General features: G+C 26.5%; 1 long non-coding RNA gene across 1 annotated transcript; it reads right to left on the bottom strand.

The window, feature by feature from the left end:
- Positions 1 to 3271: 3271 nt before the first annotated feature.
- On the bottom strand, positions 3272 to 9970 carry LOC145942661 (uncharacterized). The gene is made up of 8 exons (XR_014426398.1): positions 9946 to 9970; positions 9478 to 9825; positions 9311 to 9369; positions 5627 to 5704; positions 5232 to 5321; positions 5004 to 5050; positions 3866 to 4205; positions 3272 to 3489 (listed from the first exon to the last, which is right to left on the bottom strand). It is a non-coding gene; the product is annotated as an uncharacterized LOC145942661 (long non-coding RNA).
- Between the last annotated feature and the right edge of the window lie 6289 nt (positions 9971 to 16259).

The following is a 16259-nucleotide window of genomic DNA, read 5'->3' on the forward strand; positions in this document are numbered from 1 at the left end:
TTATGTAATAAATTTATTTTTACGATATTGGTTCCATTTATATATTTATACAATTTAAATAACTGAGATCTAAGATCATTTCAATCATTTTAATTACTTATTTGAAAGACATTGAATGCATTTTCATTAAGAATTTGACTCTTCTTTTATTATGTAATAATTTTATTTTTACGATATTGGTCCCACTTAAATATTAATATAATTAAATTAAATTAAATGTGTGATAAGTTTAATCATTTTAATTACTTATTTGAAAGACATTGAATGCATTTTCATCAAGAATTTGACTCGTGCTTCATTATGTAATAAATTCATTTTTACGATAATGGTCGCATTTAAATATTTATATAATTAAATTAAATTAAATGTGTGATAAGTTTAAACATTTTAATTATTTATTTGAAAGTCATTGAATGCATTTTCATCAAGAATTTGACTCGTGCTTCATTATGTAATGAATTCATTTTTACGATAGTGGTCCCATTTAAATTTTTATATAATTTAATTAAATTAGATGAGTGATAAGTATAATCATTTTAATTACTTATTTGAAAGACATTGAATGCATTTTCATCAAAAATTTGACTCTTCTTTTATTATATAATAATTTCATTTTAACGATAGTGGTCCCATTTAGATATTTATATAATTTAATTAATTTAGATGTGTGATAAGTTTAATCATTTTAATTACTTATTTTAAAGACATTGAATGCATTTTCATTAAGAATTTGACTTTTCTTTCATTATGTAATAATTTCATTTTTACGATATTGGTCTCATTTAAATATTTATATAATTTAATTAAATTAGATGTGTGATAAGTTTAATCATTTTAATTACTTTTTTGAAAGACATTGAATGCATTTTCATTAAGAATTTGACTCTTACTGTATTATGTAATAATTTCATTTTTACGATATTGGTCCCATTTAAATATTTATATAATTTAAATAACTGGGATTTAAGATTATTTCAATCATGTTAATTACTTATTTGAAAGACATTGAATGCATTTTTATTACAAATTTGACTCTTCCTTTATTATATAATAATTTCATTTTAAAGATAGTGGTCCCATTTAAATATTTATATAATTTAATTAAATTAGATGTGTGATAAGTTTAATCATTTTAATTATTTATTTGAAATAAGTAATTAGAATGATTAAACTTATCACTCATCTAATTTAATTAAATTATATAAATATTCAGACCAGGTATTGGGACCAATATCATAAAAATGAAATTATTACATAATGAAGCAAGAGTCAAATTCTTAATGAAAATGCATTCAAAGTCTTTAAAATAAGTAATTAAGATGATTGAAATAATCTTAGATCTCAGTTAATTAAATTATATAAATATTTAAATAGAACCAATATCGTAAAAATAAATTTATTACATAATAAAGCACGAGTCAAACTCTAAATTAAAATGCATTCAAAGTCTTTCAAATAAGTAATTAAGATGATTGAAATAATCTTAGATCTCAGTTAATTAAATTATATAAATATTTAAATAGAACCAATATCGTAAAAATAAATTTATTACATAATAAAGCACGAGTCAAATTCTAAATGAAAATGCATTAATGTCTTTCAAATATATAATTAAAATGATTAAACTTATCACACATCTAATTTAATTAAATTATATAAATATTCAGATGGGACCAATATCGTAAAAATGAAATTATTGCATAATGAAGCAAGAATCAAATTCTTAATGAAAATGCATTCAATATCTTTCAAATAAGTAATTAAAATGATTAAACTTATCACACATCTAATTTAATTAAATTATATAAATATTCAGATGGGACCAATATCGTAAAAATGAAACTATTACATAATGAAGCAAGAATCAAATTCTTAATGAAAATGCATTCAATGTCTTTCAAATAAGTAATTAAAATGATCTGAACATCTGCTCTTAAAAATGCGATTATATATATATTTGAATAATTTTAATTCATAATTTTTAGTTTTATATATAGTTATACAAATATAATATAATAATTATATATATTGTTATCATTTAGGTATACATTAATCTATTTTACTATGTGTTACATCGAAAAAAAATTTATTATAATTTCTTTGAATATTATTGTTGAATTTAAGGTGAAAAAATTATCGTTATAAAAAAAATGTACAAAATTTTTTTTTTTAATATTTATATCAGATAATATTAATTTCATAAAAATGTGATAATATGATGTAAATAATATGTTATAATATTTTAAACTCGAATATTTTATGACAGAAATCAGCTGATAACTGTCAAAAAGAATTATGACATTATTTAAAACATATATTATTATTTTAATTTTTATAACATATTATTAGTTTAAAATTTAAATAAATCGTTAATTTGCTAATTAAAATTTAAAATAATAATAGGTTATAAAAATTAAAATAGTAATATATGTTGTAAATAATATGTTATAATGCCTTAGCTGCGATTAATATTTTTTGACGGAAATCAGCTGATAGTTTTCAAAAATAACTATCGAATTTTAAGTATTATATTATATTATTTAATACATATTATTATTTTAATTTTTATAACATATTATTATTTTAAAATTTAATTAACAAATTTTCGCTTAATTAATATTTTTTGACAGAAATCAGCTGATTAAAGTGTTAATTTGCTTATTAATTTTTTAAATAATATGTTTTAAATAATATGTTATAATATTTTTGACAGTTATCAGCTGATTTCTATCAAAAAATATTAATCAAGAAGAAGGTATTATAACATATTATTTACAACATAATACTATTTTAATTATATTACTATTAAATATATTACTATTTTTACCATATTATTATTTTAAAATTTAATTATCAAATTAATGCTTTAATCAGCTGATTTCTGTGAAAAAATATTAATCAAGTTTATACAAACTTTATTTTATTTTTTTAAAAATATTCTTTTTAACAAAAAATCGAAGAATGGCGCGCGCGTAGCGCGCGATTGTGTTGTTCTAGTAACTAGTATATAAAATCGAAGAATGCGCGTAGCGCGCACTTGTTTTTTTCCGGTGTTTAAAAAAAGACGTGTCATAACTTGAAGTTATGATAATTAAATCGCGACATTAAACAATCAAAAAAATTAATCATTGCACCTAATAATTAAAACTTATTAAAAAAGATGAAGAAAGAAAGAGCGCATTTAAATATATGAGAAAACATGAATAAAATAATTCTCACTTCGATAATAGAAAATGTTTAAAAAAGACTATATAAATTATCTTTTTTTTTTTTAAATTGAAATATTCATCCTAATTAATTGTGTGTTTATTCATTTTGAGGTAACGGATAGTAACTATCTACAATCTACAGTCTACAATCTACATTCTAAATCTACATCTCTACAATCAAATATTTATGAAACCGTTACCTCGTAATAAAATAATAGTTTATCACTTACCAATCGATGTTCAACAGCAGAGGAGATAACTGCATCGAAGCTACGTTGATCTGTAACATACAAATAGAATATAAATTATAACAGCGTTTTAAATAATTATTATCTAATTAGTATTTTAATATCTAATTAGTATTTTACACATTAAATTTTATATTCGACGCGTACAATAATCAGTAGATAGGTATATATAATTGAATAATTTTATAAATTTTGTAAAGATTATTTTTTTAAATATAAAAAACTTTTATAATATTTATACATATAGAGTTATTTCTCTCTAATTTTCCTTTATTTAAATTATTCAATATATAAATAGAATTATATAATATCTATGCGTAAAAAAATACGTGATTTATAACAAGTCTTCAAAAATATTATACATATACATCATATCATATAAATATTATATAAATAATAAACACTCACCACAAAGTTGCTCCGCCGGTGCCTGATGCCTCCTAGTCCTGCTCCTCCTCTCAGGTCAGATTGATCAGGATTGTCCAATAATTCAAATCAAAGTCTGCTGATTGATGATAACGCGCGATACTTTGAACGACACTCGCGCACTTAAACGCGCGATACTTTGAACGACACTCCCGCACTTGAACGCGCGACACTACCGTCCGATTGTGTCTTATTGTTAGACCGTCGTGTTGCCGATCATATCGCTCAATTTTATGGCGATGTCAAGCACACCATATGTGCTTCATTAGTAATAACTGTCATTTCTTAATAATTACTATTCTATAATATCGATAACACCCCCCTTTAATGAAAATTATAATAAATTAATATTATATATAAAAGGAATTTTGTACGTTCTTTGTTATGAATCCGCGAAAATTCGATAATCAATTTTAATATATTCGCGGTTTGCAGTTTATTTCCGAATTACACGATAGCGCAATCGATGAATCACAAAAGTAAAAAAAAATAAAATAAAATAACAATTCATACTAAAAATTTTAAGATATTATCATGAATTTTTCTGCAAATTTTATATCACTATCACTTTTTCTTTTAGTCCAAAATTATTATATATTCTCAAAATATCCGTAAAATATCTGATATGTTATATATTTTAAAATATAACTTTATTTTAACTAATGTAAACTCAAATGATCAATCAACATAAATGAATGGATTACAAAATATATAATATAAAATCTGTACATTATAATAATAAGTAATTATAATTATTTAATCATTTAAAATTTATAATCACACATACAATTAATATAATTGTTAGTATGTTCTTTTAAAATAAATTAGATTGAATATATTATGTATTACTATATAAAATGTTTCTTTTCCTTTTCTTAAACTGTAATTCTTAAACTGTATTCATAATCTTTATTATACTTTTAATATATAACTTAAGAAATATTCTTTTTTTTATACTTTATATACTTTTAATCTTTAATAACCCATTCATTTTAAGGTAACAGAACTATCTACAAAATCTACAGTCTATACACAAGCTACAATCTAGATCTACACATTTCCACACAATCTAATCTCTACAAAACCGTTACCTTTTGTAATAAAATAATTTTTCACTCACCGGTCGATGCACAATAGCGGAGTTAACTGCATTGAAGCTACGTTGATCTGTAACATATAAATAAAATTCAAATTATAGAACTGCTCAAAATAATTAATACTCAAAAAAATTATTATTTTGTATGCATTAAATTTTATATTCGATGCATACAAATAATAAACAGCAATATAATTAAAAAATTTTATAAATTTTTATTTAATAATAATTGAATAAATAATAAATACTTACACAATAGTTGCTCCGCTGGTGCCCGACGTCTCTCCCAGACCTCCTCCTCCTCTCAGATTGTCAAGATCATCAGTCGTCAGTTACGTTGATCTGTAACATACAATTAAAATTCAAATTGTAGTAGCGCCAAAAATAATTAATATTTTAGAAAATTATTATTTTATGCATTGGATTTTATTTCCCATGCCTACAATAGAGAGCAAGTAGAAATATAGTTGAATAATTTTATATATTTTTATTTAATTTATAATTTTTATTTAATTTACAATTATTAAATTTTTATTTAATTTATAATTATTTTTTATTTGATTTATAATAATTTTATTATTTTATTTTATTTTATTTTATAAATTTTTATTTAGCAATTGAACTAAATAAAGTCAATAAATACTCACTCCATGATTGTTCGACTGGTGCCCAATGTCTCCCAGACCTCCTCCTCTCAGATTATCAAGACAGTCAGTTATGTTGATCTGTAACATATAAATAAAATTCAAATTGTAGCAGCACACAAAATATATAAATATTCAGATGGGACCAATATCGTAAAAATGAAATTATTACATAATTAAGCTAGAGTCAAATTCTTAATGAAAATGCATTCAATGTCTTTCAAATAAGTAATTAAGATGATTGAAATAATCTTAGATCTCAGTTATTTAAATTATATAAATATTTAAAAAGAACCAATATCGTAAAAATAAATTTATTACATAATAAAGCACGAGTCAAATTCTAAAAGAAAATGCATTAATGTCTTTCAAATATATAATTAAAATGATTAAATTGATCAAACATCTAATTTAATTAATTTATATAAATATTCAGATGGGACCAATATCGTAAAAATGAAATTATTAAATAATGAAGCAAGAGTCAAATTCTTAATGAAAATGCATTCAATGTCTTTCAAATATATAATTAAAATGATTAAACTTATCACACATCTAATTTAATTAAATTATATAAATATTCAGATGGGACCAATATCGTAAAAATGAAATTATTACATAATGAAGCAAGAGTCAAATTCTTAATGAAAATGCATTTAATGTCTTTAAAATAAGTTATTAAGATGATTGAAATAATTTTAGATCTCAGTTATTTAAATTATATAAATATTTAAATAGAACCAATATCGTAAAAATAAATTTATTACATAATAAAGCACGAGTCAAATTCTAAAAGAAAATGGATTAATGTCTTTCAAATATATAATTAAAATGATTAAATTGATCAAACATCTAATTTAATTAATTTATATAAATATTCAGATGGGACCAATATCGTAAAAATGAAATTATTACATAATTAAGCTAGAGTCAAATTCTTAATGAAAATGCATTCAATGTCTTTCAAATATATAATTAAAATGATTAAACTTATCACACATCTAATTTAATTAAATTATATAAATATTTAAATAGAACCAATATCGTAAAAATAAATTTATTACATAATAAAGCACAAGTCAAATTCTAAATAAAAATGGATTCAATGTCTTTCAAATATATAATTAAAATGATTAAACTTATTACAAATTTAATTTAATTAAATTATATAAATATTCAGATGGGACCAATATCGTAAAAATGAAATTATTACATAATGAAGCAAGAGTCAAATTCTTAATGAAAATGCATTCAATGCCTTTCAAATAAGTAATTAAAATGATTAAATTGATCAAACATCTAATTTAATTAAATTATATTAATATTCAGATGGGACCAATATCGTAAAAATGAAATTATTACATAATGAAGCGAGAGTCAAATTCTTAATGAAAATGCATTCAATGTCTTTCAAATAAGTAATTAAAATGATTAAACTTATCACACATCTAATTTAATTAAATTATATAAATATTCAGATGGGACCAATATCGTAAAAATGAAATTATTAAATAATGAAGCAAGAGTCAAATTCTTAATGAAAATGCATTCAATGTCTTTCAAATATATAATTAAAATGATTAAACTTATCACACATCTAATTTAATTAAATTATATAAATATTCAGATGGGACCAATATCGTAAAAATGAAATTATTACATAATGAAGCAAGAATCAAATTCTTAATGAAAATGCATTCAATGTCTTCCAAATAAGTAATTAAGATGATTGAAATAATCTTAGATCTCAGTTAATTAAATTATATAAATATTTAAATAGAACCAATATCGTAAAAATAAATTTATTACATAATAAAGCACGAGTCAAATTCTAAATGAAAATGCATTAATGTCTTTCAAATATATAATTAAAATGATTAAACTTATCACACATCTAATTTAATTAAATTATATAAATATTCAGATGGGACCAATATCGTAAAAATGAAATTATTACATAATGAAGCAAGAATCATTTCTTAATGAAAAATGCATTCAATGTCTTTCAAATAAGTAATTAAAATGATTAAACTTATCACACATCTAATTTAATTAAATTATATAAATATTCAGATGAGACCAATATCGTAAAAATGAAATTATTACATAATGAAGCAAGAGTCAAATTCTTAATGAAAATGCATTTAATGTCTTTAAAATAAGTTATTAAGATGATTGAAATAATTTTAGATCTCAGTTATTTAAATTATATAAATATTTAAATAGAACCAATATCATAAAAATAAATTTATTACATAATAAAGCACGAGTCAAATTCTAAAAGAAAATGCATTAATGTCTTTCAAATATATAATTAAAATGATTAAATTGATCAAACATCTAATTTAATTAATTTATATAAATATTCAGATGGGACCATCGTAAAAATGAAATTATTAAATAATGAAGCAAGAGTCAAATTCTTAATGAAAATGCATTCAATGTCTTTCAAATATATAATTAAAATGATTAAACTTATCACACATCTAATTTAATTAAATTATATAAATATTCAGATGGGACCAATATCGTAAAAATAAAATTATTACATAATGAAGCAAGAGTCAAATTCTTAATGAAAATGCATTTAATGTCTTTAAAATAAGTTATTAAGATGATTGAAATAATTTTAGATCTCAGTTATTTAAATTATATAAATATTTAAATAGAACCAATATCGTAAAAATAAATTTATTACATAATAAAGCACGAGTTAAATTCTAAAAGAAAATGCATTAATGTCTTTCAAATATATAATTAAAATGATTAAATTGATCAAACATCTAATTTAATTAATTTATATAAATATTCAGATGGGACCAATATCGTAAAAATGAAATTATTAAATAATGAAGCAAGAGTCAAATTCTTAATGAAAATGCATTCAATGTCTTTCAAATATATAATTAAAATGATTAAACTTATCACACATCTAATTTAATTAAATTATATAAATATTCAGATGGGACCAATATCGTAAAAATGAAATTATTACATAATGAAGCAAGAATCAAATTCTTAATGAAAATGCATTCAAATAAATGTCTTTCAAATAAGTAATTAAGATGATTGAAATAATCTTAGATCTCAGTTAATTAAATTATATAAATATTTAAAAAGAACCAATATCGTAAAAATAAATTTATTACATAATAAAGCACGAGTCAAATTCTAAATGAAAATGCATTAAAGTCTTTCAAATATATAATTAAAATGATTAAACTTATCACACATCTCATTTAATTAAATTCCATAGAATCGTTTTCATTAGAGACTTTTTAGAAGTCATTAAAATATTCATGAGATTGTTAATACGAATGCTTATTGAAAATATATATAATGTATAATTTAAATTTCTTTCTGAGCTAATTTAAAAAATAGATTTTTTTAACCAATGTTATATTATTGCATTTTTTGGGAAAAAAAAAAAAAGTATAACTTTAAGATATTTATGAAATTTTTAATGCGAGTGCTTATCGAAAATATTATAAATTTAAATATATGTATATATGTATAATGTAAATTTATTTCTGAGCTAATCTCAAAAATCAATTTATATCCTAAACAATATTATGTTATTATTATATTAGCGGTTTTTATGTGCTGGCTAATATATATTTCAAATAAATGGCGATGATATAAATTCGATGATAGGTATAATTAGTTAAATAAAATCAATTTACTCACCGGTCGTTGAAACGCGGTTATATTTTCGTTGATTGTTGCGTCGCTTCGGAAAGTCGTTTCTATAAATAATATTATATTATTATTATATGAGCGATTTTCATATGCTAGCTATATATTTCAGGTAAATGACAATGATATAATCAGGTAAATAAAGTCAATTTGCTCACCAGTCGTTGAAACGCTGCCATATTCTCGTTGATTGTTGCGTCGTTTCGGAAATCGTTCGCCGAGATGCATTTCCATCGACCAGGCATTACAGATTTCGATTTCCCGCATTAAATAATACGATAGAACGATCACCCGTTACTTTGTACGGCATTCTCGACACCGATTGCACGCACTACGCACCGGATTGCATAAATAACAACGGATAAATAACGACGATATATAACCATCCGCCACTTTCGATATTCGCGATATGTAGTGAAGTAGTACGCTGTGACGTAGTACATCGTGACGTAGTGCAACACTTTGTGCGGCGCGAACTTCGCGCGGTTCGCGCGCGACACAATCATCTGAAAACGATAAATTATGTATTGATTAAATATCTCACATCCAAAATATAGTTTTCCCAAAGCACAAAAGCTTGAACGCGATGCGATTCGTACAAATAAATGACGCCAAATGATACATACCTCTTAATAAATAGAATGTTCAATGAAATCGATCGATTCGGAGAAAAAGCGGCTAAGCGGCGTAGCCCGGCGGATGCAGACTGTCGTAGGTTGATTAACCGTGATCGCACGAGTTAATTAATACTTCCTGCTAATTGCCCGTGGCACGATTCAATACTCCCAACATTCGTTTGTACGCGGAATACATTCTTAACGGGAAAAACGCGTGAAAAATGCGGAGCCGATTGAGCGCGATACCATGACTAGTGAGAGGACGCGAGGGACGAAGGACGTGACGTGGTAACTACGTAAGTCGACACTCAGCGCGCCGCGCGCCAAATTCAAAAACCATTATAGGCTGTAACTTTTGTACTTGAACCATCGTCTAAATTATTACTGTGTATTTAAATTTATATTATATACGATTCAATATTTCGATTTCGTAATCACTGCAATTGTAATTTCAAGTGTGTCATTTATATGTGTGTACGGAACCTGACATTCATACATATTAATTTCAAATTTCGAAAAACTGATTAAAGATATTAATCGCGATTGAATGTATTAAGTAATATTCCAATGATCGTCCATCAATATTTCATGCAATTATGAATATCGTAATGTATCATGCTCGTTAGCAATTAAACAGATTGTACTTATAATTAATATCTAATTTGTAGGCTGGTATGCTAATGGTACCATCATATTGTGCAGATAATGTACTGTTGAAATATATAACAGAATAATTTATGGCTCGTTTTAAAATATTGAAAATTAAAATTTATATACCGCGGACCCCATACGACGCGGATTCGTCTTACGTATATTAGAACAAAAAGTTTGTACGCTGGTATGATGATGGTACCATCATAATGTGCAGATAATGTATTGTTGAAATATATATACGATGAATTTTTTGCTCGTTTTAAAATATTAGAAATTGATACTTTTTTGCCGCTAACCCTATGCGACGCATTTTTGTTTTATGTATATCATATTAAAAAATTTGTACGCTGATGTCTGCGTGGTACCAAAAGATTCTGTAATCAATGTACTATTAAAATGTATAATCGATGAATTTTTGGCTCGTCTTAAAATATTGGAAATCGATACTTTTTACCGCTGACCCTATGCGACGCAACCTTATTTTAGGTATATCAAGTTAAAAAATTTGTACGCTGGTGTCTGCGCGGTACCAAAAGATTCTGTAATCAATGTACTATTAAAATGTATAATCGATGAATTTTTGGCTCGTCTTAAAATATTAGAAATCGATACTTTTTTGACGCGGACCCTGTGCGACGCATCCTTATTTTATGTTTATCGTATTAAAAAATTTGTACGCTGGTGTCTGCATGGTACCAAAAGATTCTGAAATCTATATACTATTAAAATGTATAATCGATGAATTTTTGGCTCGTCTTAAAATATTAGAAATCGATACTTTTTTGACGCGGACCCTGTGCGACGCATCCTTATTTTATGTATAGCAAATGAAAAAGTTTGTACGCTGTTGTCTGCTTGGTACCAAAAGATTCTGTAATCAATGTACTATTAAAATGTATAATCGATGAATTTTTGGCTCGTCTTAAAATATTGGAAATCGACACTTTTTACCGCTGACCCTATGCGACGCAACATTATTTAAGGTATATCAAGTTAAAAAATTTGTACGCTGGTGTCTGCGTGGTACCAAAAGATTCTGTAATCAATGTAATATTAAAATGTATAATCGTGAATTTTTGGCTCGTCTTAAAATATTAGAAATCGATACTTTTTTGACGCGGACCCCGTGCGACGCATCCTTATTTTATGTTTATCGTATTAAAAAATTTGTACGCTGGTGTCTGCATGGTACCAAAAGATTCTGAAATCTATATACTATTAAAATGTATAATCGATGAATTTTTGGCTCGTCTTAAAATATTAGAAATCGATTCTTTTTTGACGCGGACCCTGTGCGACGCATCCTTATTTTATGTTTATCGTATTAAAAAATTTGTACGCTGGTGTCTGCATGGTACCAAAAGATTCTGAAATCTATATACTATTAAAATGTATAATCGATGAATTTTTGGCTCGTCTTAAAATATTAGAAATCGATACTTTTTTTACGCGGATCCTGTGCGACGCATCCTTATTTTATGTATAGCAAATGAAAAAGTTTGTACGCTGTTGTCTGCTTGGTACCAAAAGATTCTGTAATCAATGTACTATTAAAATCTATAATCGATGAATTTTTGACTCGTCTTAAAATATTGGAAATCGATACTTTTTACCGCTGACCCTATGCGACGCAACATTATTTAAGGTATATCAAGTTAAAAAATTTGTACGCTGGTGTCTGCGTGGTACCAAAAGATTCTGTAATCAATGTACTATTAAAATGTGTAATCTATGAATTTTTGGCTCGTCTTAAAATATTGGAAATCGATACTTTTTACCGCTGACCCTATGCGACGCAACCTTATTTTTTGTATATCAAGTTAAAAAATTTGTACGCTGGTGTCTGCGTGGTACCAAAAGATTCTGTAATCAATGTAATATTAAAATGTATAATCGATGAATTTTTGGCTCGTCTTAAAATATTAGAAATCGATACTTTTTTGACGCGGACCCTGTGCGACGCATCCTTATTTTATGTTTATCGTATTAAAAAATTTGTACGCTGGTGTCTGCATGGTACCAAAAGATTCTGAAATCTATATACTATTAAAATGTATAATCGATGAATTTTTGGCTCGTCTTAAAATATTAGAAATCGATACTTTTTTGACGCGGACCCTGTGCGACGCATCCTTATTTTATGTATAGCAAATGAAAAAGTTTGTACGCTGTTGTCTGCTTGGTACCAAAAGATTCTGTAATCAATGTACTATTAAAATGTATAATCGATGAATTTTTGGCTCGTCTTAAAATATTAGAAATCGATACTTTTTTGACGCGGACCCTGTGCGACGCATCCTTATTTTATGTTTATCGTATTAAAAAATTTGTACGCTGGTGTCTGCATGGTACCAAAAGATTCTGAAATCTATATACTATTAAAATGTATAATCGATGAATTTTTGGCTCGTCTTAAAATATTAGAAAGCGATACTTTTTTGACGCGGAACCTGTGCGACGCATCCTTATTTTATGTATAGCAAATGAAAAAGTTTGTACGCTGTTGTCTGCTTGGTACCAAAAGATTCTGTAATCAATGTACTATTAAAATGTATAATCGATGAATTTTTGGCTCGTCTTAAAATATTGGAAATCGATACTTTTTACCGCTGACCCTATGCGACGCAACATTATTTAAGGTATATCAAGTTAAAAAATTTGTACGCTGGTGTCTGCGTGGTACCAAAAGATTCTGTAATCAATGTAATATTAAAATGTATAATCGATGAATTTTTGGCTCGTCTTAAAATATTAGAAATCGATACTTTTTTGACGCGGACCCTGTGCGACGCATCCTTATTTTATGTTTATCGTATTAAAAATTTTGTACGCTGGTGTCTGCATGGTACCAAAAGATTCTGAAATCTATATACTATTAAAATGTATAATCGATGAATTTTTGGCTCGTCTTAAAATATTAGAAATCGATACTTTTTTGACGCGGACCCTGTGCGACGCATCCTTATTTTATGTTTATCGTATTAAAAATTTTGTACGCTGGTGTCTGCATGGTACCAAAAGATTCTGAAATCTATATACTATTAAAATGTATAATCGATGAATTTTTGGCTCGTCTTAAAATATTAGAAATCGATACTTTTTTGACGCGGACCCAGTGCGACGCATCCTTATTTTATGTATAGCAAATGAAAAAGTTTGTACGCTGTTGTCTGCTTGGTACCAAAAGATTCTGTAATCAATGTACTATTAAAATCTATAATCGATGAATTTTTGGCTCGTCTTAAAATATTGGAAATCGATACTTTTTACCGCTGACCCTATGCGACGCAACATTATATAAGGTATATCAAGTTAAAAAATTTGTACGCTGGTGTCTGCGTGGTACCAAAAGATTCTGTAACCAATGTACTATTAAAATGTATAATCGATGAATTTTTGGCTCGTCTTAAAATATTGGAAATCTATACTTTTTACCGCTGACCCTATGCGACGCAACCTTATTTTTTGTATATCAAGTTAAAAAATTTGTACGCTGGTGTCTGCGTGGTACCAAAAGATTCTGTAATCAATGTAATATTAAAATGTATAATCGATGAATTTTTGGCTCGTCTTAAAATATTAGAAGTCGATACTTTTTTGACGCGGACCCTGTGCGACGCATCCTTATTTTATGTATAGCAAATGAAAAAGTTTGTACGCTGTTGTCTGCTTGGTACCAAAAGATTCTGTAATCAATGTACTATTAAAATGTATAATCGATGAATTTTTGGCTCGTCTTAAAATATTAAAAATCGATACTTTTTACCGCTGACCCTATGCGACGCAACATTATTTAAGGTATATCAAGTTAAAAAATTTGTACGCTGGTGTCTGCGTGGTACCAAAAGATTCTGTAATCAATGTAATATTAAAATGTATAATCGATGAATTTTTGGCTCGTCTTAAAATATTGGAAATCGATACTTTTTACCGCTGACCCTATGCGACGCAACCTTATTTTTTGTATATCAAGTTAAAAAATTTGTACGCTGGTGTCTGCGTGGTACCAAAAGATTCTGTAATCAATGTACTATTAAAATGTATAATCTATGAATTTTTGGCTCGTCTTAAAATATTGGAATTCGATACTTTTTACCGCTGACCCTATGCGACGCAACCTTATTTTATGTATATCAAGTTAAAAAATTTGTACGCTGGTGTCTGCGTGGTACCAAAAGATTCTGTAATCAATGTAATATTAAAATGTATAATCGATGAATTTTTGGCTCGTCTTAAAATATTAGAAATCGATACTTTTTTGACGCGGACCCTGTGCGACGCATCCTTATTTTATGTATAGCAAATGAAAAAGTTTGTACGCTGTTGTCTGCTTGGTACCAAAAGATTCTGTAATCAATGTACTATTAAAATGTATAATCGATGAATTTTTGGCTCGTCTTAAAATAATAGAAATCGATACTTTTTTGACGCGGACCCTGTGCGACGCATCCTTATTTTATGTTTATCGTATAAAAAAATTTGTACGCTGGTGTCTGCATGGTACCAAAAGATTCTGAAATCTATATACTATTAAAATGTATAATCGATGAATTTTTGGCTCGTCTTAAAATATTAGAAATCGATACTTTTTTGACGCGGACCCTGTGCGACGCATCCTTATTTTATGTATAGCAAATGAAAAAGTTTGTACGCTGTTGTCTGCTTGGTACCAAAAGATTCTGTAATCAATGTACTATTAAAATGTATAATCGATGAATTTTTGGCTCGTCTTAAAATATTAGAAATCGATACTTTTTTGACGCGGACCCTGTGCGACGCATCCTTATTTTATGTTTATCGTATTAAAAAATTTGTACGCTGGTGTCTGCATGGTACCAAAAGATTCTGAAATCTATATACTATTAAAATGTATAATCGATGAATTTTTGGCTCGTCTTAAAATATTAGAAATCGATACTTTTTTGACGCGGACCCTGTGCGACGCATCCTTACTTTATGTATAGCAAATGAAAAAGTTTGTACGCTGTTGTCTGCTTGGTACCAAAAGATTCTGTAATCAATGTACTATTAAAATGTATAATCGATGAATTTTTGGCTCGTCTTAAAATATTGGAAATCGATACTTTTTACCGCTGACCCTATGCAACGCAACCTTATTTTATGTATTTCAATTTAAAAAATTTGTACGCTGGTGTCTGCGTGGTACCAAAAGATTCTGTAATCAATGTACTATTAAAATGTATAATCGATGAATTTTTGGCTCGTCTTAAAATATTGGAAATCGATACTTTTTACCGCTGACCCTATGCGACGCAACCTTATTTTTTGTATATCAAGTTAAAAAATTTGTACGCTGGTGTCTGCGTGGTACCAAAAGATTCTGTAATCAATGTAATATTAAAATGTATAATCGATGAATTTTTGGCTCGTCTTAAAATATTAGAAATCGATACTTTTTTGACGCGGACCCTGTGCGACGCATCCTTATTTTATGTTTATCGTATTAAAAAATTTGTACGCTTGTGTCTGCATGGTACCAAAAGATTCTGAAATCTATATACTATTAAAATGTATAATCGATGAATTTTTGGCTCGTCTTAAAATATTAGAAATCAATACTTTTTTGACGCGGACCCTGTGCGACGCATCCTTATTTTATGTTTATCGTATTAAAAAATTTGTACGCTGGTGTCTGCATGGTACCAAAA

This window comes from Prenolepis imparis, unplaced genomic scaffold (genome assembly GCF_030444845.1).
Source record: "Prenolepis imparis isolate NDT839.2.m4 unplaced genomic scaffold, iyPreImpa1.0 SCAF_11, whole genome shotgun sequence".
Classification (NCBI taxonomy): domain Eukaryota; kingdom Metazoa; phylum Arthropoda; class Insecta; order Hymenoptera; family Formicidae; genus Prenolepis; species Prenolepis imparis.